Below are 22,881 nucleotides of genomic sequence, written 5' to 3'. Positions count from 1 at the left end.
ACAAATATGTCTTTATAGTTTGGTATTACAAAATATAAGACACTCTCTATATAGAAGGCAGAAGAAGTAAAACAATTATTCAGACACCAGAGGATCAAATGCCAAAACTAATAATTCCAATTTGACATAGCAGCTATTGTATCCCAAAACCAGTAAGTCCATTTCACTATAACAGTAAGGAAATTAAAACACAGTATCACAGCAGGGAACTAAGCCATCCTACAACCTTTCCCTCTGCTGGAGCCTTCCCATAAACACTCACTCACAAATCCTAGCCATTTGACTGCCTATATTCTCTCTTCCCACAGTTCTAAGATCTTGCAGTTCCGAGAGCCCTTACAGTTTTCTCTTCTCTCCCAGTTCTCTCTTCTCTCCCTGTTCTCTCCTCTCAGCTAAATGGCTATCCTCAGGGTATTTATAGCCTGTTTAGGGTGTGAAGGCTTCATACCTAATCAGCAAAAACATTTGGGCCTACCAACAAACAAGCATCCCCTAATCAAGCTTCCCTTAACTAGCTCTTCCTGAGCCCTACTAAATGGGTGGGGAAGATCATTAATCACTTTAACACCACAATTATATAATATGTATATATTTATATATATAACACATACATATTCATATACACACATACATACCTATACATATACACATATAATACACATACACATACACACACACACACACACACACACACACATATATATATATACATATATATATACACACATATACGTACATATACACATACATATATTAACCCCATTGTAAAAGAGTTCCAGTTTGGGGCAGCTAGGCGACACAGTGGATAAAGTCCCAGGCCTAGAGTCAGGAGGACTCATCTTCCTGAGTTCAAATCTGGCCTTAGACACTTACTAGCTATGTGACCTTGGGCAAGTTGGTTAACTGTTTGCCTCAGTTTTCTCATCTGTAAAATGAGCTGAAAAAGGAAATGGCAATCCATTCCAGTATCTTTGCCAATAAAACCTCAAATTTGGTCATGAAGAGTCAGACATTACTGAAAAATAACTGAACAACAGAGTTCCTGCAGTTTCCGTATACCCTCATAATTGACACATATATATGTGTGTTTTATGTATATATACGCACATATACACACATACATATATATATATATATGTATATATATATGTGTGTATATATATGTATGTATATGTATATATATATATAATTACATTTTTTATCTGATACAGGTGGATTTTATCACCAAAGTTGTTTTCTGAACTATAGGACCAATTATGTCACCTCTCCTACTCAATAAACTTCAGTAGCTTCCTATTATCTCAAGGATCATATACAATATTCTCTGTTTGGCATTCAAAGCCCTTTATAACCCAGGCCCCTTCATAACTTTCTAATCTCCTTATACCTTGTTCCTCTGCATATATCCTGTGATCCAATGACACTAGTTTCCTTGCAGTTCCATCACCAAGGCACTCTCTCATGTCTAGTAATTTTCTTTGTCCATCCCTTATTCTAGAATATTCTCCTTCTCCTTCTCTGGTATTGGCTTCCCAGACTTCCTTTAAGTCTCGACTGAAATCCTGTCTCCTCTTGTAATTAATTAATTGATTAATTTTTAGTTTGCAATATTCACATTTATAAGATTTTGAGCTCTAAATTTTTGCTCCACCCTCCACACCCCCTCCCTAAAACAATATGCAATCTGATATAGGCTATGCATGTATGATCATATTAAACATTAAAATCCTGTCTTCTACAGGAAGCCTTTCTTAATGACTCTTAATTCGAGTACCTTCCCTTGCTTCATTATTTCCCATTTGTTTTGTATATAGTTTGCTTGTACATAGTTCTTTGCTTATTGACTTTTGCCATTAAATTGTAAGCTCCCAGTTGGCAGGGGCTATTCTTTTGAATCTTTTTTGTATCCCTAGTATGTATCAAAGTGGCTGGTTCATAACAGACATCTGATAAATATTTATTGTATGACTTATCTTAATGATATTTGAATTATTTTTCTTTATTAATAGGAGAGAATTATAAAATTTGGAGATTTAAAGTTTACAAAAGAAGACCTGAATGACTTTGGTCACACAGATATTAAGTTACATTCAAGTCTATGTCTTCTGACTCCAAATTAAATGTGCTTTCCACTAGTAAGACTTTCTGACTCCATGTTGTTTTTATGATGATCAACTGATACAGTCTATGCACAACTGACATAACTCTTAAGGGGGAAAAAATAAATGTCAGTCACTCTTACTTCTACTTGTTTGGGAAAGACTAGGGAGAATTACATTGCTTGTGGCATCTCCCTTTAAGGGCCCAACATTCAGGTTTTCTTTCTTCCAAGTCAGAACATACAGAGGAAGAAAAGACATTTAATTCTATGATCTACACAAAATGGTCTAACCATATGACATTTTTCTTCAAACGAATTACTTGAGTAATTGAGACTGTTGGATTGTTGGAAAACAGGAATTATTCATTCATTTTTTTCTACCTAGTTGCTTGATTGTCCTTTCTTCACTACTTCCCAGTCACCACACCTTCTTGGGAATAGACATGGATATCATTTACTTAGATATGTTTACTAAAGGTGGAACTCTAAGTTGTTTTTTTTGGCATTTTATAGACTGCTATAATCTTCTCTTAACAGTCTTTCCCTCTATTTTCTGAATATCTTTTAATATTTTAAGTCATTTAACACCATAAAATTAAAATTATAGCTTCACCCTATGTATTAATAATGGTTTTTGCCTTACCATTTTTTTAAATTAGTCACTCAAATAGTTTTAGAAGCTTAAGTATATAGGGAAATGCATACACAGAAATTCTGAGTGACTCTCTCTATGCGATTGTGGATTTGCCCCATGTACGTACCAAAGATAAAGATTCACAAGATGATATATGGGAAACAGATTTCAAGTTTTCTAGAGGACCTTTAATATAAAGTTTGTTACTCAGAACAGCCAAATCATGTGTTGAAATTATTCAACAATTAAACATCCTAAAGTATACAAGAAATTCTAATCGATCCAAATTGTTCAATAAAGATTATTAAATTATATACCACCATGTGATTTACTGTAGATGTTTAAAGTATCACTAATTTCCATTTTACCCCAATGTTTCAAAACTAAAGCTTATTGCTCAGACCTGTTCCACAGTAAAACATCTGCACATCACTAAACATTGTCTCAAAATGGCCTTATTTAATTTCCCTGGTGTATTAACATGAATATGGAATAACCCCGATAGGAATTAAATTGCTATAACCGAAGATATATTGTTTCTTTCTTTGCTTTAAGGTTAGTTTCTTCCTGATAGGTCCAAGTATGTATGGAAATATTCAATGGCAACTTTATTACAAGCTCTGTTTACTACAAAAAGTGAACCATGTATATACTTCACAAAGGGATATTGCCAAAATGAATGTCTTAAAATGAAATTTATCTTTATAATTCATTTGTCTACAAGATGATCTTTAAGTCTCCCAGAAGCCTCATGTAATCTGCTATACATATTTTTTATTATAGGGATTTACAGCAAATGGACTATTCAGAATTATCCAAGGAAAATAAAAATATATTTAGTTTTTTTAATTGTAATCATGATTTAAAAATTGTCAGTCAATAAGCATTTGATAAGTTCAATATAGAAGCATTGTGATGGCTTATTTCTATAATCAAGTATAATGCACTTTTCATATTCCCATAATCAATTTCTTCAAATTCAATTAATATATGCACTGTTCAGTACTGCCTGACTACTCTTGGAGATGACTGTAATGCAAATAATTCCCTAGAGCATTTAGCACAGTACATGGACCATAGTAGAATTTTAATAAATTTTTGTTTAGTAATTGATTAATAGACAGTCAGTGAACAGTTTCATGAGACTACTAAAAACATTCTTTAGAAAGTAAAGTGAAGTAGATTATGACTTAGACCAGGTTGGATGATCAATAAGATTTCTTGGAAGACATTACATTTGAGCCTTGGAGGAAAACTCAAACAAAAAAAGATTTACTTAGTACCCATTACTGGCCAAGCATGTTGTTCAGTGTTGGGGATATAAATCTAAGGATGAAATGGAGCTTACATTTTACCACAGGAGATAAGTACATGCACACCACACACACACAATCAATCAATCAATATATAGGAAAGATTGAATTTCAGTGATTAAATGTGGGGAGGCGGGGAGGGAAATTGTAAAGTGGAGAATTCCAGGTAGCTGAAATAACATAAACAAAGACAAGGAGATGGGAAAAAAGTAAAGTATAATTGGAGAAGAGCAGGTACAACAATTTAACTGGAGTATGGCATAGGTTTGAAAATATTTGGAGATAATTCTGAAAACTTTGGTTGGTGCTAGATTATGGAAAGTTGTGAGTGACAGAATGGAGATCTTGACCCTTTTTCATTTATAGAGAGAATAATTTCTTAATGTGAATATTTTAGAAGGAAGAGAAATACAATAAGCAATTTTGGGGAAATTATTTTAAATATTAATTGAGCGACTATGCTTGTGATTTATTAAAAGTTTCTACAAGAATATTTAAGATCAAAGTTTGACAAAGTTGGGGAGTGGGGTGACAGAGGGGAGGGCTGACTGGGGAACAGGGCAACCAGAATATACACCATCTTGGAGTGGGGGGGAGGGTAGAAATGGGGAGAAAATTTGTAATTCAAACTCTTGTGAAAATCAATGCTGAAAACTAAATATGTTAAATAAACAAATTTTAAAAAAAAACTTTGACAAAGTTGAAATATGAAACTTGGTTCTGTAGCTAGTACTGCAATGGATGGAGTCTTGGAGTTGGAATGAGAAATATCTGAGTTTGAATGCTGCCTCAGTCACTTATTAGTTATATTTCCCTGGATAAGTCATTTAACCCTTTTCATCTGTAGTTGACTCATCTTTTAAAAATGGGGATATAATAGCACTCACCTTATAGGTTTGTTGTGAGGGAAAGGTAAAACAACCTGAAAAGTGCTTTTCAGACCTTGAAATGCTATGTAAATGATTACTATTCTTATTTTAATACAACAATTAATACATTTAATACAATAATAAGGCCATCTTTAGGGCTGTACCCCAAAGAGATCATACAAATGGGAGAAAGACTCACATGTACAAAGATAGCAGCTTTTGGGGTCATGGCAAAGAATTAGAAATTGAGGTTATGCCCATCAATTAGGGAATGGCTGAACAAGTTGTGGTATATGAATGTGCTGGAACACTACTGTGCTATAAGAAATGATGAGTAGGTAGACTTCAGAAAAACCTGGAAAGACTTATATGAACTGATGCTGAGTGAAGGGAGCAGAACCAGGAGAACATTGTACACTGCCACATTGTGCAATGACTGATTTTGATAGATTTGGTTCTTCTCAGCAATGCATGGTTCTAAGACAACTCCAAAAGGCTCATGATGGAAAATGCTTTTCATATCCAGAGAAACAATTATAGAGTCTGAATACAGATTGAGGTATACTATTTGCTATCTCTCATTTTTTTTTTTCTTTTGTGTCTTCTTTCTTGTGGTTCATTCCATTGTTTATAATTCTTCTTTACAACATGACTGATGTGAAAATATGTTTCATATAGATTTATATGTAGAGCCTATGTCAGATTGCATGCTGTCTTGGGGAGCAGGGAGGGGAGGGAGTGGGAGAAAATTTAAAACTAAAAAGCTTGTGAAACTGAATGTTGTAAACTAAAAGTAAATCAATTAATTAAAAAAATAAAGCTAACATAGTTACAAAACAAAACTAGAATCACATCTTTTTCTAACAAGCACAAAACAAGAAGTCATCATTGTGTAATTTAAAAATAATAATAATGATGATGATCTACTAATTTTCACTCAACATTGAAGAAATGTAAATAAAACCAAACTTAAAATTTTACATTTGTTGTTATTTATTAGGCTAGGCTCATCTCAAAAATATGTATTCTGAAATATGTATTCAGCCAAAAGTATATAATACATTAAAATGGATATAATACTTTAAAAAGGATACATATGTATATATTTGTATACAGATTTATGAATATGAATTTCTCCTCTGTTATGAAAAGAAAATATCATGAATTATAAGTTATTTTTCTTTTGTCTCACTCTTAGCTGTATATCTGATTTTTGAAAAATAATTTGTAAAAATTAATATTATATCAACTGAAATTATTATTTAAATAAAGTAGTTGTCTTTTATTCAGTTGGTCATAAAGCTGATTTTGAAAAGGATCTTAAATACATATAAGGAATACACAAATGATTTTGAGACTTTATAAATTGTTTTAATGAAAAATGAATAGAAATGTGTTTATACACATTCCCTGAGGATGTGATTAAATAATAGAATTTCGAGCTGGCTGGGAAGTTAAAGATAATCTATTCAAATTGTATCATTTAATTGATGAGTCACCAGAACAAAGTGATGAAGAGACTTCTATCTAAAAGTCCCATTAATAGTGAGGAGCAAAGCTGTAGATCATACACAGACCTGGTTTCAAACTCATAGCTCCATTCCCCATACCAGTTCTATGTTCCATTCTAGACAGCAAAATTCTAAAATTTAATCAAGACACAAACTTATGTGCATAAGTTATAAATGACTTCCACAAAATATTGAGTGTGCTATGGAAATTTCCATTCAGTTACAGAGCCAAGTGTGACAAATAGACCATACTAATGCAGTCCTTCCTGTCCACCAACTATTGCTAACCAAAGAATACACATTATCTAAAATAAGACTATAGCATATACACTTAACATAGCTTCTCACTATTTACTAGTCAATCGTCAGTCAACAGTACATGTTTAAAACCAAAATGTCCTTCCACTCAGTTCACTGCTAGAACTCAGGGACCCTCAGCACAGAATGGCATATGACCCAGAAGACAAGATAAGAAGAATCTGATGGATTCATGGTAAAACACATATGATTTTAAAGCCAATCCATTCATACTTTTTGAATACCTAAACATACATATCTCAGATCTTGCCAATCCTCCCACTTGAAAAACAGCTGTTCCTCATAATTTTCCTATTTCTTTTAAAGGTACCAGTTGCCCAAGTGTGGCATTGGGCCAAATGTGGAATCATCTTTAGACTTCTTTTTCTCTACATCCAGTGGGTTTTGTCACTTTGTTTTTATATTATGTGTTGTCTATTCTATACAAGCACAAAGAAAACAATCAACTTTCAGGTATGTCTTGTTAACAGATCCCATAGACAAAAGAGAAAACATAGTGAATGTCAAGTAGAGAATAATCAATCCAACAGAAACTGTGAACATATAGTTCTTAAGCTGAAAAGCATGGCTTGATATGCCTGTGGGAAGTGTCTAAAAATATTACAGTCAAAAGTATAATTCCAGGCAAACCATGGATGGATCAAATAACCAGGTAGGAGAGGCAAGTCAGAGAAGGCTTCATGGAATAGATGGTACCTGAACTAAATATTAATAGAAGGAAAATATTTGTTCTCTCAAGTAATGAAGGAATGAATGTATCATAGCCACAGAAGATGATATGTGCTAAAGCACAAGGGTCAGAAATGTAACGACAAGTTAAATTACAAAAACAACCAAATCAAACAAACAAAATGGTCAGTTGTCATCTGGATAACATATACACTGTACAATAAGGTGTTGCAGGAATAATTTAAAAATGTTGGTTAAAGTCAGATTATGAAGTTCCCTAAATTCCAGGCAGCAGAGTTTATATCTATTCCTGGAGATGACAATGATGCCTTGAATTTTTTTGAGGAGTCTATTTACCTAATGATACATATACATACATACATGTGAAAATTATAAATACAGTTGCAAAATATTCTTTATTGAAGTAAAAACAAATAAGTTAATATATGTTATTTACTAACAATTGGATCTTGCCAAAATAATAAAAAATTGATACTAATTTAATTTACAATTAAATCCTATGCCCTTGAAACTACTAAGCAATTGCTTTTTATAATGATTGGAAAATGATATGAAAATTCATCTTGAGGATGTTTCTCCTTTTATTTATCTAACTACACCTCATTGTCCTTTGATGGCTCTTTGTTTAGGACATGCCCCCTAACTGTGGGTATCCCATAGGGTTCTGATCTGAGACCTCTTCTCTATAATATTTCACTTGGTGGCCTCATCAGCTTCTTTGGATTCAATGATAATCTTTATACTGGTGATTTAAAACCTTATCCAACCCTAATCTCTCTGCTGATCTTAAGTTTCACATTTACAAATGCCTATTGGACATCCTGAACTGGATTTCCTATAGATATTTTAACTCAACATGTCCAAAACTGAACCTATTATCTTTCAGCCCTCCATGTCCAATCTGTTGCCTTCCTAAAATCTTTTACATATACCCCCTTTCTTTCCTCTACCATTGTTCGGGGCGGAGCCAAGATGGCGGCTGGTAAGCAGGAACTAGTAGGAGCTCCGTACCGAGTCCCTCCAAAAACTTGTAAAAAATGGCTCTGAACCAATTCTAGAATGGCAGAACTCACAAAACAGCAGAGGGAAGCAGGGCTCCAGCCCAGGACAGCCTGGATGGTCTATCCCACAGGAGCTGGGAGCTGGGAGCTGGGAGCTGGGAGCTGGGAACGGAGTGGAGCAGAGCCCGGCCTGAGCGGCATGGACCAACAAGACCAGCAACTGGGCAGAGCGTGCCCTAGCGCACGGAATCAGTGAGCTGCGGCAGTTATGAGACTTCTCAACCCACAAACCCCAAAGACTGCTGAGAAGGTTAGTGGGAAAAGCTGCGGGAGTGGAAGGAGTTCCCTGGCGGTTCAGCTTCCAGCCCCGGGGGCAGCAGAGGTGGGGCAGCTACGGCTGTTGCTGCTTCCAGGTCCAGGCCCACCTGGTGGGAGGAATTAAATGGTGGATCAGAGCAGGGGTGCACAGCCTGCTGAAGATCTAAGCCCAGTTCGGGTTGGGGGCTCTTGGGGAAGGAGCAGTGCTGGTGTGGCAGAGCTGGCACCTCCCCCCCAAACGTGGAACATAGAACTTGTTAGTCTACAAGCAGTCATACCCCACTGAAAATCAAGTTAGTTGGCTGGGAATATGGCCAGGCAGCGAAAACGCACTCAGATTCAGTCTCAGACTTTGCATTCTTTCTTTGCTGACAAAGAAGAGCAAAACATACAGACAGAAGAAATTAATAAAGTCAAAGAGCCTACAACAGAAACCTCCAAGAAAAACATGAACTGGTCCCAGGCCATGGAAGAGCTCAAAAAGGATTTGGAAAAGCAAGTTAGAGAAGTAGAGGAAAAATTGGGAAGAGAAATGAGAAGGATGCGAGAAAACCATGAAAAACAAGTCAATGACTTGCTAAAGGAGACCCAAAAAAATACTGAAAAATACACTGAAGAAAACAACACCTTAAAAAACAGACTAACTCAAATGGCAAAAGAGCTCCAAAAAGCCAATGAGGAGAAGAATGCCTTGAAAGGCAGAATTAGCCAAATGGAAAAGGAGGTCCAAAAAACCACTGAAGAAAATACTACTTTAAAAACTAGATTGGAGCAAGTGGAAGCTAGTGACTTTATGAGAAATCAAGATATTATAAAACAGAACCAAAGGAATGAAAAAATGGAAGACAATGTCAAATATCTCATTGGAAAAACCACTGGCCTGGAAAGTAGATCCAGGAGAGATAATTTAAAAATTATTGGACTACCTGAAAGCCATGATCAAAAAAAGAGCCTAGATATCATCTTTTAAGAAATTATCAAGGAGAATTGCCCTGATATTCTAGAGCCACAGGGCAAAATAGAAATCGAAAGAATCCTATACCATTGTCAGCAGCTGACGTAGACCCTCATCACCTCATGTCTGGACTATTGCAATAACCTGCTGGTTGATTTCCCTACAACATGTCTCTCCCTGGTCCAGTCCATCATGTACTAATCTGTCAAAGTGATCTTAAACTGCAGATCTGAATATGCCACCACCGCTTCTCTTTAAACTATGCCCTGCCCCCAACACACTCAAGAAACTTCAAGGGCTTCCTATCATCTCCTGCATTAAATATAAAATCATTTATTTGATGTTCAAATTTTACATAAGCCCTCACTCATTTCTAGTCTTCTTACACATTTACCCCCTCCCCTCTGTACTTTGTGATCCTGTGACACTGGATTCCTTGCTATTCTTCAGAGAAGATACTCCATCTCCCAACTCTGGGCATTTTCACTGTTTTTTTCCTATTCCAGGAATGCTCTCCCTCCGCATTTCCATCACATTCTTTTTTTCAAGTCCTAGCTTAAATACAAAGCTTCTCTCACCATCCTTAATTATATGGCCTTCTCTCTGTTGATCATTTCCAATACATAATGTATATAGCTTGTTTGTACATAGTTGATTGTACATTTGTCCCCCTTGTCCCCACCTCCATTTGACTGTGAAATGCTTGATAATAGGGACTATCTTTTGCCTTTGTTTCTATCCAGTGCTTAACACAGTACTTGGCATATAACAGGAACTTAGTAAATACTATTGACTTGATTTGACTTCTTGACCTATCCAACATATTTGATGCTATTGATCAAATGACTTAAGATATGTAAAAGTGTTTGCCAAACTTAAAGTGCTACATAGGTACAATTTTTATTTTTTTATCAGTAGAAGTTTTGCTTTACTGAATCTACTCAAAGTATCCCAATTGAATATTCCTTAGGATATACTTCTGCTATTGGAAAAAAATATCCCAACCCTCCTTTTGTCATCTCTTGAATGACTTAAGAATGAATGTCTTATTTTGTTCCAATGATAACTATAAACCATTAGGCAACTGGTCCAAGGTAGATATAATGCAGAACAAATGTTTAATTGACATAGTACTATTCTGTTGGAGGAACTCAAGAAAATCAACTACTATAAGTAAAGATTTCCTATTGGACAAAAATTGTATAGGAAACTAGGAAGTCTGGCAGGAAATAAGTTTAGACCAGCATCATACACAGCATAATATAATAATTTCCAAATAGATACATGTTCATTAGGTCATGTCAAAAATGATATGATGAAATGAAAATGTATCATCTTTTTTAAGGGAGAAAGGTAGGAGTTACTAGTAATACCATGATATAAAATGAATATTTTTTACTAAACAAGGAGATCACAACAGGTGATCTTAGAAAAGGAGTCAACAAATTTCAATTTCATAAAACTGGGAAGCTTTTGTGTATGGAAAATCAATGCAGGTAAATTTAGAAGTGAAACAATTCATTAGGAAAATCGTATATCAGCCACAAACATCACCGATAAAATTTCAGTAGCCAGTATGTGTATTTATGTCACAATTGGTTAAAAGAGAGACAGTTTTCAAAAGAAGAAATGTAAACCAATAATAGCCACTTAAACGTATGTTCAAAGTCAATAAGAATAAGAAAAATGCAGGTTAAAACAACTCGGAGGTTCCCTTCTTTGTCATCTGATTAGTGAAGATGATAAAAGATGGAAATTCAAATCCCAGAGAGACAATAGGAAGAGAGGCACATTTATTCCTGCTAGTTGAAGCTATGAACTAGACCAACTGTTCTGAAGAAAAAAAAAAACAACTTATGAATTATAACAAAAAATCACTAAAAATATGTCACACTCTTTGACCCAGAAACACCACTGGCCAGATATCACAAAGACATAAAAGATAGTGACTGTAAAAGTCCAAAAATTCCAAAAAAATATTTATAGTTTTATTTTTATTGTAGCAAAGAATCCACAGCAGTTGGGAGCCCATCATTTGAGGACCTGCTGAACAAATTGTGGCATAAGAATATTATTGAACATGATTTCCTTATCACAAATGATAATACTGAAGAATTTTAAATCTTTACAAGATTTGCATGAGTTAATTCAGAGTATAGAAGAGTAACTTACATAATGATTATAATAATGTCAAAGAAAACATTTGAAATAACTTTGAAAATATTGAGAATTCTGGTAATGTGGTGCCCAAACATGGCTCAATAAAACTGAGAATGTAAATTCATCTCTTGGCATGGACTAAAGGTGCATTAGGGGCATATTGGCATGCCCAATGTATCTATTTTTGCTTCCCTGTACCTGTTACAAAAGGACGGTCCTGTGGGAGTGGCAGACGTACACAATATATCCCCATAAATTGCTAAATCATAACCTTTCTGACAGCAGAGATTTTTTTGGTAATTATTTTATAATTTACTCAGGCAAACTGTACTCTTGTGTTTCCCAATTTCTTCATAACTCATAAATATGTTTTTATTTCATAAAGAGCCTATGATGTGACAGTCCTCTACACTTTAAAGAAAGCAAGTGGATATCAAAGTACTCTATCAGATTAATGATTACCAAGTACCTGCCTTCACCATGTACTGATATGGGGGAGATCCTTCTGGGATTAGACAGTCTTCAAAGGTTACCATTGTACTTGAATTCTGCTCAGGTAACAATAATTGCAGTAATTTATTCCTATTGCTTTTATGCTATACTAATAGCACTTTAACAGGGAAAATGTTCAGGTAACGAACATTGACCAAGTGTATAACATTTCTTCCTCCTTTAAATTTTTATGATATTGAATTAGAGAGATAAAGAACATGATTTCTAAGGAAATCAAGCTATTAATAACCACTTCATTATACTAGTAATTCACTGGCACTTTAGATCTTTTTTTTATATAAAATACATCTTGGCCATAATCAAATGGCTAAAAGGACTGGTAATTAAGTATGTTTCAATTAAAGTACATAATATTTGATTCATTCTCAATACTTTGAGGCAATGAAATATAATAAGTTCAAAAATTTTATCGGAATTAAAGGCACAGGTTTAACTTGCTTTTGGTAATATTTTGGAATATAGAAGCTAAAAAGGGTCAGAAAAAAATTTTTAATAATGAATGAGAAGACTCATTGCCATTTCCTGTCAATGAATATTCAGTTATTGCTCTGAAAATTTACTCCAGAAAAGATATACTTAACTCCATTCTCTTCTGAAATAGCTCTTGGGTAGAAAATTGTTCTTGATTTTTCATAAATCTGAGAGCTTAAGGTTGATTATTTAGTTTTCATAAGTCATATTATTTTTATAAAAGTGTGCAAATCACCCTACTGATATTCTCATTGTCATTAGTGTAAGTATTCCAACTAATCCCTCTGCTTATAGAACTTTAGCTTGGTCATTAGAAGCTGAATTCAATGAAAACCTTTAGCTCTATACTATTAATCATAATACATTTTACAATCATCAGCTCTGAAAAAGGTATTAAAGGTTGGTTAAAGAACAAGGTAGAGATAAAAATCTTGTGATTTTGTATCACCTTGGAATTTAAATAACTTGGGTTTTTTGGTCTAATTAGAACAACAAATTAGTTGTTAGAGATAATTCCAATAGTACCATTAGGAATACCCATATGCATGCTGTAAGGTAAACACACATTTGAGAGCTACAGGGCTGGGATGGTAACATTGTTTCTGTAGGAAGAATTAATTGCAAGTTCAAAAAAATGCACATGCAAAATATTTTTTTAATCCAGATCTGATTAATAACTATATTCTAAGGGGAAGAGTTGACCCCTATTTTCAAATTTAACTTCTTTATATTTCTGTATTCCCTTACAAAAAGGCAGAATGATAAGGATAAAAATACATTGAATTTGTGGATTCTTACTGTGCTAATGGTAAATTGTGGGGTTCAGGAAAGTCACTTCCCTTCTATGAGTCAGCTCATTCATGTGCAAAAGAAAGACCTTCGGTTTATGACCTCTAAATTGCCTGCCTTCCCTAGATCAGTGATCTCACTACCTCTACCTGTTCTTACCCTATCAACTAACTCTTCTTTGTCCTTTTCAGTATCTCTCCTGGTTCCTTTTGCTTAGCCTAAAAACATAGTGGGTCATAGGAACACACAGTCATAGATATAGAGCTAGCAAGAAACAAACAAATATTTGAATCCAATCTTTTGATTCTACAAACAAAGGTCAAAAGATGTTAGGTGATTTTTTCAAAGCTCACAATAAGCAGGTATATGAACTCAGATCTTTTGAGTTTGAATCCAGTAATTTTTCCACTTTTCTATTCTCTAAACAAAAACAAACAAAAAACACCAAAGCAAGCCAGCAGCAGGCCTTAGGCATGATTGATTCAGCAATAGTGACAATTTCTAGAGTGCTCAGTGCACAGATGGTAAGGGGATCAGAGAAATGGTCAGAAGGAGAACATAAGGAACCCTTTGATAGCAGGACTCTGTTGCTACCCATATGGGAATACAAGATGCAGCCCTGGATCATAGCCCCAGGGCAAAGAGGAACACGAGTGCACTAAAGCTCATAAGTAAAGGGGAAAAGGATCCCTGGTCACAGTTTCAGGGATGGAAAAAGTGCAGAGGCCAGGAGAGCAGTAACCATACTTTTCATTAAAACATACTGATTTACTGACCTAAAAAAAACCGGAAAAAATAGATCTCCACAACTAGCTCTGAAAGCAGCAGCACAAAAACCCTGACAGTACCTCCTCCAACCCAGGATGATAGCCCAACTTTAACATGAAGTTGGAGGCTAAGAAATAGACTGGAAAATGACCAAGAAATGTAAACAGAACATGACCATAGAAAGATATTGTGGTAACAGAGAAGATCAAAATAAAACTCAGAAGAGGACAACGATGTCAAAACAGCTACATGTAAACTGTCAAAGAAAAATTCTAATTGGTCTTAAGTTCAAAAAGAATTACCAGAAGCACTCCAAAAGGATTTTAAAAATCACATCAGAATGATATAGGAAAAATTAGGGCAAAAATGAGTGATGCAAAGAATCATGACAGAAGGAGTCAAAAGCTTGTAAAAGAAGCATAAGAATGGAAAATGACATTTAAAAACATTCTGATGAAAGCCAGTTAAAAAGTAAAATTACCAAATGAAAAAAAAAATCACAGGAGAAATTTTTTTTAATTAAAATTGGGCATGTGAAGGCCAATGACTCCATGAGACATCAAAAATAAATCAAAAGAATGAAAAAAAATAGAAATGTCAAATATCTCTTTGGAAAAACAAGTGATCTAGAAAATAGATTAAGGAGAAGAAATTTTAGAATTACTAGACTATCTGAAAGCCATGATCAAAAAGAGAGCCTAACATCCTATTAAAAATTGTTAAGGAAAACTGCCCTGATTAAGTGTTTGGTTGTTGTCCTTCATTCTCGAGGAAGACCAAAATGGCATCACTATATTAACATCCAATTACAGTGTCTCCAACTGTGTCTGATCAGACCAATACAAACTTAGAATACTCTACCATAGGCCAGGCACAAATAGTCCATGTGAATACTTGAAGTGGATTCTCTAAATTTGTGTATTTTATGTTTCTTTTGAGCTACTTCATTTCTGCTTCGATTATAGAGCACAGCACATTCTCTGATGAGGACATGAGTGTCTCCCATGTCACACTGTATTCCAAAGGTCTTAAAAGGGACCTTGAGTGTCCCTGTATTGTTCTTTTTTCTGACAATCATGTAAGCACTTATCCTGTATGAGTCCTTCCTAAAATAATCTTTTTGGCAAGCATACAGTTGACATTCAAACAATGTGGCCAGCCCGTCAGAGTTGTGCTCTCTGCAGTAGCAATATATTAGATATACTAGAAGCAGTGGCTAAAATAGAAGTTGAAAGAATTTACCAATCACCTTCTGAAAGAGATCCCAAAATCAAAACTCCCAGGGATATCACAGCCAAATTCCAGAGCTCCCTGGTCAGCCAGAAAATACACCTATCAACTAGAAAGATATAATTCAAGTACAGAGGAGCCACAGTCAAGATAACACAGGATTTACCAGCTTCTATCTTAAAGGCTTATAGGGCTTATAATATGTTATTCAAGAATGCAAAGGAGGTAGGATTACAATCAAGAATCACCTATCCCATGAAATTGAATATAAGGCTTCAGGGGAACAAGTGGATATTTAATGAAATAGAGGACTTTCAAACATTCCTGATGGAAAAAATCACCAAGCCAAAAATTTGGTTTTGAAATATAAAACTCAAGAGAAAACTAAAAAGATAAATAAGAAAGAGAAATCATAAATGATTCAATTAAGTTAAACTGTTATATTGCTATATGGGGATATTATACTTGTTACTCCCAAGAATTTTATTATTATTGGGGTGGTATTATTATATAGGGTGCCATACGTATAGATAGAGGGCATGGGTATAAGTTGACTTTGATGGGATGATAACCAGGGAACCTACTTCTTGCTAAGAACAACCATAGACAATGAAGTAGTATCAGTACTAAACACATATGCATCAAATGGTATAATATCCAAATTCTGAAGGAAAAGATAAATGAGTTATAGGAAGAAATAGTAAAGCTATTCTTCTTGAGGGTCTTAATTTTTTTTCTCTCAGTACTAGATAAATTTAACTACAAACAAATAAGAAAGAAGTAAAGGGGATGAATAGAATTTTAGAAAAATCAGATATGATAGACATGGAGAAAACTTCAACAGGAATATAAAAAATATAACTTTTTTCTCAGCTCCAAATGGTGTCTTCACAAAATTTGACCATGTATAAAGGCAAAAAAGCCTCACAGTCAAGTGAAGAAGAGTAAAAATATTAAATACATATTTTGAGATCAAATTGCAAAAAAAATGTTCAATATAAAGTAATAGAAAGATAGATTAAAATTAATTGGTGACTAAATAATCTAATTCTTAGGAATGAGTGGGTCAAGGAACAAATCATAAAAAAAATCACTAATTTAAGAGAATGACAACAATAAGACATCATAACAAAATTTTTTGGAATATAATCAAAGCAGTACTTAGGGGAAACCCTATGTCTAAATGCTTTTATTAATACAATAGAGAAAGAGTGGATTAATGAATTGGGCATGCAACCCAAAAAAATAGAAAAAGAATAAATTAAAAATCACCACCAAATTGGAAATACTGAAAATTAAAGGAGACATTAGTCAAATTAAAAGTAAGAAAATCATTGAATTATTAAATAAAGCAAGATAAATTATTGGTTAATATGATTACAAAAAACAAAACCAAATTATCAGTATGAAAAATGTAAAGAGTGAATTTACCAGAAAATGAAGATGAAATTAAAGCTGTTATTGTAATTATTTGGCTGAATTATATGCCAATAAATTTGACAATGTAAGTGAAATTGATGAATATTTGCCAAAATATGAATTGCCCAGATTAACAAAAGAGAAAATAGAATACTTAATCTCATCCTAGAAAAGGAAGTTGCATAAGCCATAAATGAATTCCCAAAGAAAATATCCATAAACAGATGGATTCCCAAGTAAATATGATCAAACATTTACAGATCAATTTATTCTAATACAACAGAAATTATTTGGGAAAAGAAGCAAAGAGGGAACCCAACCAAATTCCTTCTACAACACAAATATGGTGCTGGTACCTAAACTAGGAAATGCAAAAACAGAGAAAGAAATCTATAAACCTAATGAATATTGCTGTAAAAATTTTAAATAAAATACTAGCCAGGAGATAATAGCAATGTAAAAGAAAGATCACACACTATGAACAGGTGAGATTTATACCAGAAATGCAGGTCTGGTTCAATATTAGGAAAACTATCTCCATAATTGATATTTCAATAATAAAACAACAAAAACCAATAGAATTATCTCAATGCATGAAGAAAAAGCTTTTGACAAAATTCAACACATTCTGTTAACAAACATTAGAAAACAGAAATAAATGGAGCTTTCCACAAAATGATAAATAGTATCTATCTAAACCATCAGCAAGCATTTTGTATAATGAAGATAAGCTAAAAGCCTTTCCAATGAGATCAGGGGTAAATAAGGATGCCCATTATCACCACTATTATTCAATATTGTAGTACAAATGTCAGCTATGTTAATAAGAGAAGAAAAGACATTAAAGGAATTAGAATAGGCAATGAGGAAACAAAACTATCACTCTTTGCAGGTGAAGGGATGTTATACTTAAGAGAATCAACCAAAAATGATTTGAAATTACCAACTTTAGCAAAGTTGAAAGATATAAAATAAACCTCCATAAAACATCAGTATTTTCATATACTACCAGCAAAGCCCAGCAGCAAGAGAAAGAAAGTGAAATTTCAATTAAAATAACTGTAGGTAACATGAAATACTTAGCAGTCTACCTGCCAAGACAAACCCAGGGACTGTAGGAACACAATTTCAAAATGCTTTTCACACAAATAAATTCAGATCTAAGCAACTGGAAAAATATCAATTGCTCATGGGTAAGCAAAAGCAATATAATGAAAATGACAATTCTACCTAAATTAGCTTATACAATGCCATACCAATCAAACTCCCAAAAATTATTTCATAGAGCTAGAAAAAATAATAAAATTCATCTAGAAGAAAAAAAGGTCAAGATTATGAAGGTCAAGAATCAATAGAAAAAAACTTTGAAAGAATATGACTTTGTAGTAACAGACCTCAAACTGTATTACAAAGTGGTGATCATCAAAATAATCTGATACTGCTTAAGAGACAGAGAGGTGGGTCAGTAGATGAGATTATGCACATAATACATGGTAGGTAATGACCATAGTAATCTCGTATTTGATAACGGCAAAGATCCAAGATTTGGGGACAAGAACTCACTATTTCACAAATATTACTGAGAAAACTAGAAAGCAGTTTGGCAGAAACTAGGTTTAGATCAACATTCCACATTGTATACCAAGATAAGACCAAAATGGATATGTTATTTAGTCACAAAGTATGACTAATTTGAAGCATGAAATAGTTTACCTGTTAGATCTATAGATAAGGAAGAATTGTGACCAGAGATAGCATTACAAAATGATTTTGATTACATTAAATTAGAAAAATAAGATTTTGCACGAATAAAACCAGTGCAGCCAAGATTAAGTAAAAAAAGAAAACCCTGGAAAATTTTTTACAGCAAATTTCTCTAATAAGGACCTCCTTTATCAAATATATAAAAAATTCAAATTTGTAAAGAAATGAGTAATTCCCTAATTGATAACTGGTCAAAGGATATGAATGGGCAATTTCCAGAAGAAGGATTCAAAGCTAACTATAATCATACAAAACATGCTCTAAATCACTATTGATTAGAGAAATGTAAATCAGGACAATTCTGTGGCGCCACTTCACATATATCAGATTGGCTAATATGACAGAAAATCAAAATGACAAGATTCAGATGTGGAAAAATTGGGATACTAATGTACTTTTGGTGAAGATGTAAGCTGATCCAGTCATTCCCCAACAATCCCACTACCACATCTATATCCCAAAGAGATCAAATAAAAAGGAAAAGGCTCTATATGTACAAAAATTTTTCTAGCAGTTCTTTTTGTGGTGGTAAAGAATTGGAAAATGAGGGCATGCCCATCAATTGGGGAATGGCTGAACAGGTTGTGCTGTAGGATAATGATAGAATACTATTATGTTATTAGGAATAAAGGGCAGGGTGCTTTCAGAAAAACCTGCAAAGACTCGCATGCAGAGATTCTAGATAATTCTAAAGGACCCAGGATGAAAAATGCTATTCCTTTCCATAGAAAGAATGAAGGGAGTCTGCAGATCAAAACATACTACTTTTTACTTTCATTCTTTTTGTTTGTTTTTCTCAACTATTATTTCCATATTAGTTTTGCATGACTGCACATGCATAACCTATATCAAATTACCTGCCTTCTCAGTGGGGGTGGGGGAGCAGAGAGAAGGGAGGGAGATAATTTGGAACTCAATTTTTAAAAAGAATATTAAAAATTATTTTACATGTAATTGGAAAATATAAAATATTTAACTTAAAAAACAAACCAAAAGCAAGTAATCCCTACTTTATCACATGCAGCAAATGGTCATCTGGTTTATGTGTGATGACCTGTGGTGAGGAGGGGACCCAGCCTGTCTCAATAACTAACAACAATAACGGCAACAACAGAAATAACAATAATAAGTCATATTTATGTAGCACTATGTTTCAGACATTATATGCTAGTTGCTTATGCTGTCATTTGACCCTCATAACAACCTGATTATTGAGCTACCTGTCTCAAGACAGGTAGTTCCACTTTTAGATAGCCCTCATTTTTAGGAAGCTCCCCCACTCCTGACATTTAGTATATTATTTTTATTTTCTCATCACCTATCACTTCTAATTCTTCCCTTTGGAGACAGACATTAAGTCTAATCTCTTGCCCACCAGTCCTGCAAATATTCAATAATAATACTAATAGCTAATATTTATAACGTGATTTAAGGTTTGCAAAATGTTTACAAAATCTTGTTTTACCCTCACACGAACCATGGTGGGTAGGTACTACTACTATCTCCATTTTACAAGTGAGGAAACTGAAGTAGATAAAGGTTAAATGACTTGCCCAGAGTCACACAGATGGTGTGTGTCTGAGGCCTATTTTGAAACTCAGGTTTTCCTAAATCAAGATCCAATACTTTAACCACTAGGCCACCTAGTTGCCTAGCATATAACTATATGAACTCAGCTATCTTGTGCTGAGTCTTCTTTCCTTCTGGATGACATATTTTCATATGGCCTAGACTTTAAAGACCTTCATCATGCTCCCTCTTCTCCTTTTCTTCTTTTCTACCTTATGAATGTCCTCCATAAATTATGTAGTCCAGAATTGAACTTATTATTCTATATGTGTTCTCACCAGGATTAGGTACAATTCCTCATGCCCTAGACCCTTCTCTCCATCAGCAACCTCTATCTGGTGAAATATGTTCCTTCCTTCAAAAGTCAGGTCAGGAGCCAGTATCTCTTATGCTTTCCCTGACAGTCACACTACCTTCATCCCTCTGCTGAGGAAAAGTAATTTTTACCTCTACAAATGTTTAATAGCAATTTCTATTCATCACTATTTTAATATCTCTCATTCCCACTTGTTTCATGGTCAGATGTATGCATATTCTCTCTCCCTCCCCCATTAAGTTGTAAGTTCCTTAAGAGAAGAATTTGGGTTATACCTATACATACATACATATTATACATACATACACACATATGTGTATATACATATGTATATGTGTGTATGTGTATATATATATATGTATAGGTATATGCACATACATACATATCCATATCTCTCTATACATATCTACATGTGTTTATATATATATATATACTTTTTTCAGACAATACCAAATCCAGTGCAGTAGATATCAAATAGATTTTCATTGCATTGTTTTGAATAAATTTGAAGATGAATTTCTTATTTTTTTAAAGAGTAGGAAATGTTTTATTTTGAAAAAAAAATCTGTTTGGATCTTGTTCATAAAACTTCAGTTATATGTAACATTTGCTTTGGACACTACAAAGTTTTATACGATATTAATCTGATATAAAATTAATGGAATAAAATTAATTCAAAAGTGACTACCATACCACCTTTCACTTATGTAGTTTTTTTTTTTATTTTCAAGACATTTTCATCTTTATCATGGTAGATTCTTACAGCAATGTCATGAATTACTTACTAGTCTCATTTTAGAGATAAAGTAAATGTAGAGGAGGTGATTAATTTGTCTAAGCATTCATGATTGCTTAGTAATTCTTATCTTTTTCAAGTCCTTATTCAATATGGCAGCACCCTACATTTTCACTTTTACCACACACTCACTCCATGCCTCCCTCCATCTGTCCCACTGTTGCAGAGCAAAGTATAATGGAAAAGGCACTGAATTTGAAGTTGAGGCATAAATTCAAATTTTCACTGTGCCATTTACTACCCATAAAATTTTGGGAACAAATTTTCACTGAGTTTTAGTTTCCTTATCAAATCAAATATTAGATCACCTCAAATGGACTTTACAATTCTAAATCAATGACTCTATGAAGTATACTCTCTAGACAAAGTGAACTGCTCACCATATCCTGTAATTTCCTCATTCTTGTGATCATGTAATCCTCTCTATGTATATTGTCGCAGCCCCATTTGTAGGTATTCAAATTTTACTGAGGCTTGAAGAGATAGATGCAATGCTACCTCCTCCAAGAAACTTTCCTTTATTACCACCTCAAAGTATCCTTCCTTCCTCGAGGGTCAAAAAATATTGTGTTTTTAACCTCTTAGCCCATATGCTGATTTATTAAGATGATTCTTATTCAGAAATGTGTTGCTTTACATGACTTCTGAGATTCCTTCTAATTTTAAGGTTCTGTGCTTCTGATTCTATGATAGGCACTTGTGTGCTATTTTGTATTCTACTTATTTGTGTATGCATCATTTCACTTCTGAAATTTAAGAACAATGAGGACAGAAATCATGTTAGAGTCCAGGATTATGCTTTTTAGATACCAAGTGCTTAATATATTTTTTAGGTTTCCTTGGCTTAATTGGGTTCTTTTGAATATTGAATCGATCCTGAATTAGCTCATGCTATACCTCAGATCCTTGTTACTCAATAGTTTGTATGGATAAGTTGAAACCATGTAAATTTTATTCATTCATTATTTGATATTAAGATTTAATATTCAGAATGTCTTCTCAAATTGTGAATAGGTAATTGTCTGAACTTTTATAACAACAATGTTACTAGCAGCTTCTGTAGGGGTGTAAGACCAATAACACCAGCACACAAGAGGGCAGCTAACACAGGTTCTTTCATCTGCTTTTCTAAGGAAGGAAACTTTAAGGGGTTTACAATCTCACTTTAATTAAGCATACATATATCATTCACTTAGTTCAGGGGACAAATCAGCACCCTGAACTTCAGAGAAAACATAAACAGAAATTACAAACAGAAATTATATAAACAGATCAAATAACACAAATCAGCAAATTGGACTTCTGTGTGTCCATAGCTTTACATATATAGTTACCAGAGAGAGAAGCACCAACATCTGGGTTTTCAAAGTCAGGGG

The 22,881-nt window shown here is 33.9% G+C and overlaps 1 protein-coding gene across 1 annotated transcript in view; it reads right to left on the bottom strand.

Moving 5' to 3' along the window:
• The window catches only part of ZNF804A (zinc finger protein 804A), a 434,023-nt gene that overhangs the window by 236,954 nt on the left and 174,188 nt on the right, over window positions 1–22,881 (bottom strand). The gene's annotated exons all lie outside the window — the stretch shown is intronic.

The sequence above is a fragment of the Trichosurus vulpecula genome, chromosome 2 (genome assembly GCF_011100635.1).
Source record: "Trichosurus vulpecula isolate mTriVul1 chromosome 2, mTriVul1.pri, whole genome shotgun sequence".
Classification (NCBI taxonomy): Eukaryota; Metazoa; Chordata; class Mammalia; order Diprotodontia; family Phalangeridae; genus Trichosurus; species Trichosurus vulpecula.
The sequence above is the reverse complement of the archived record's forward strand: the minus strand, read 5'-3'. Positions and strand labels throughout refer to the sequence as shown.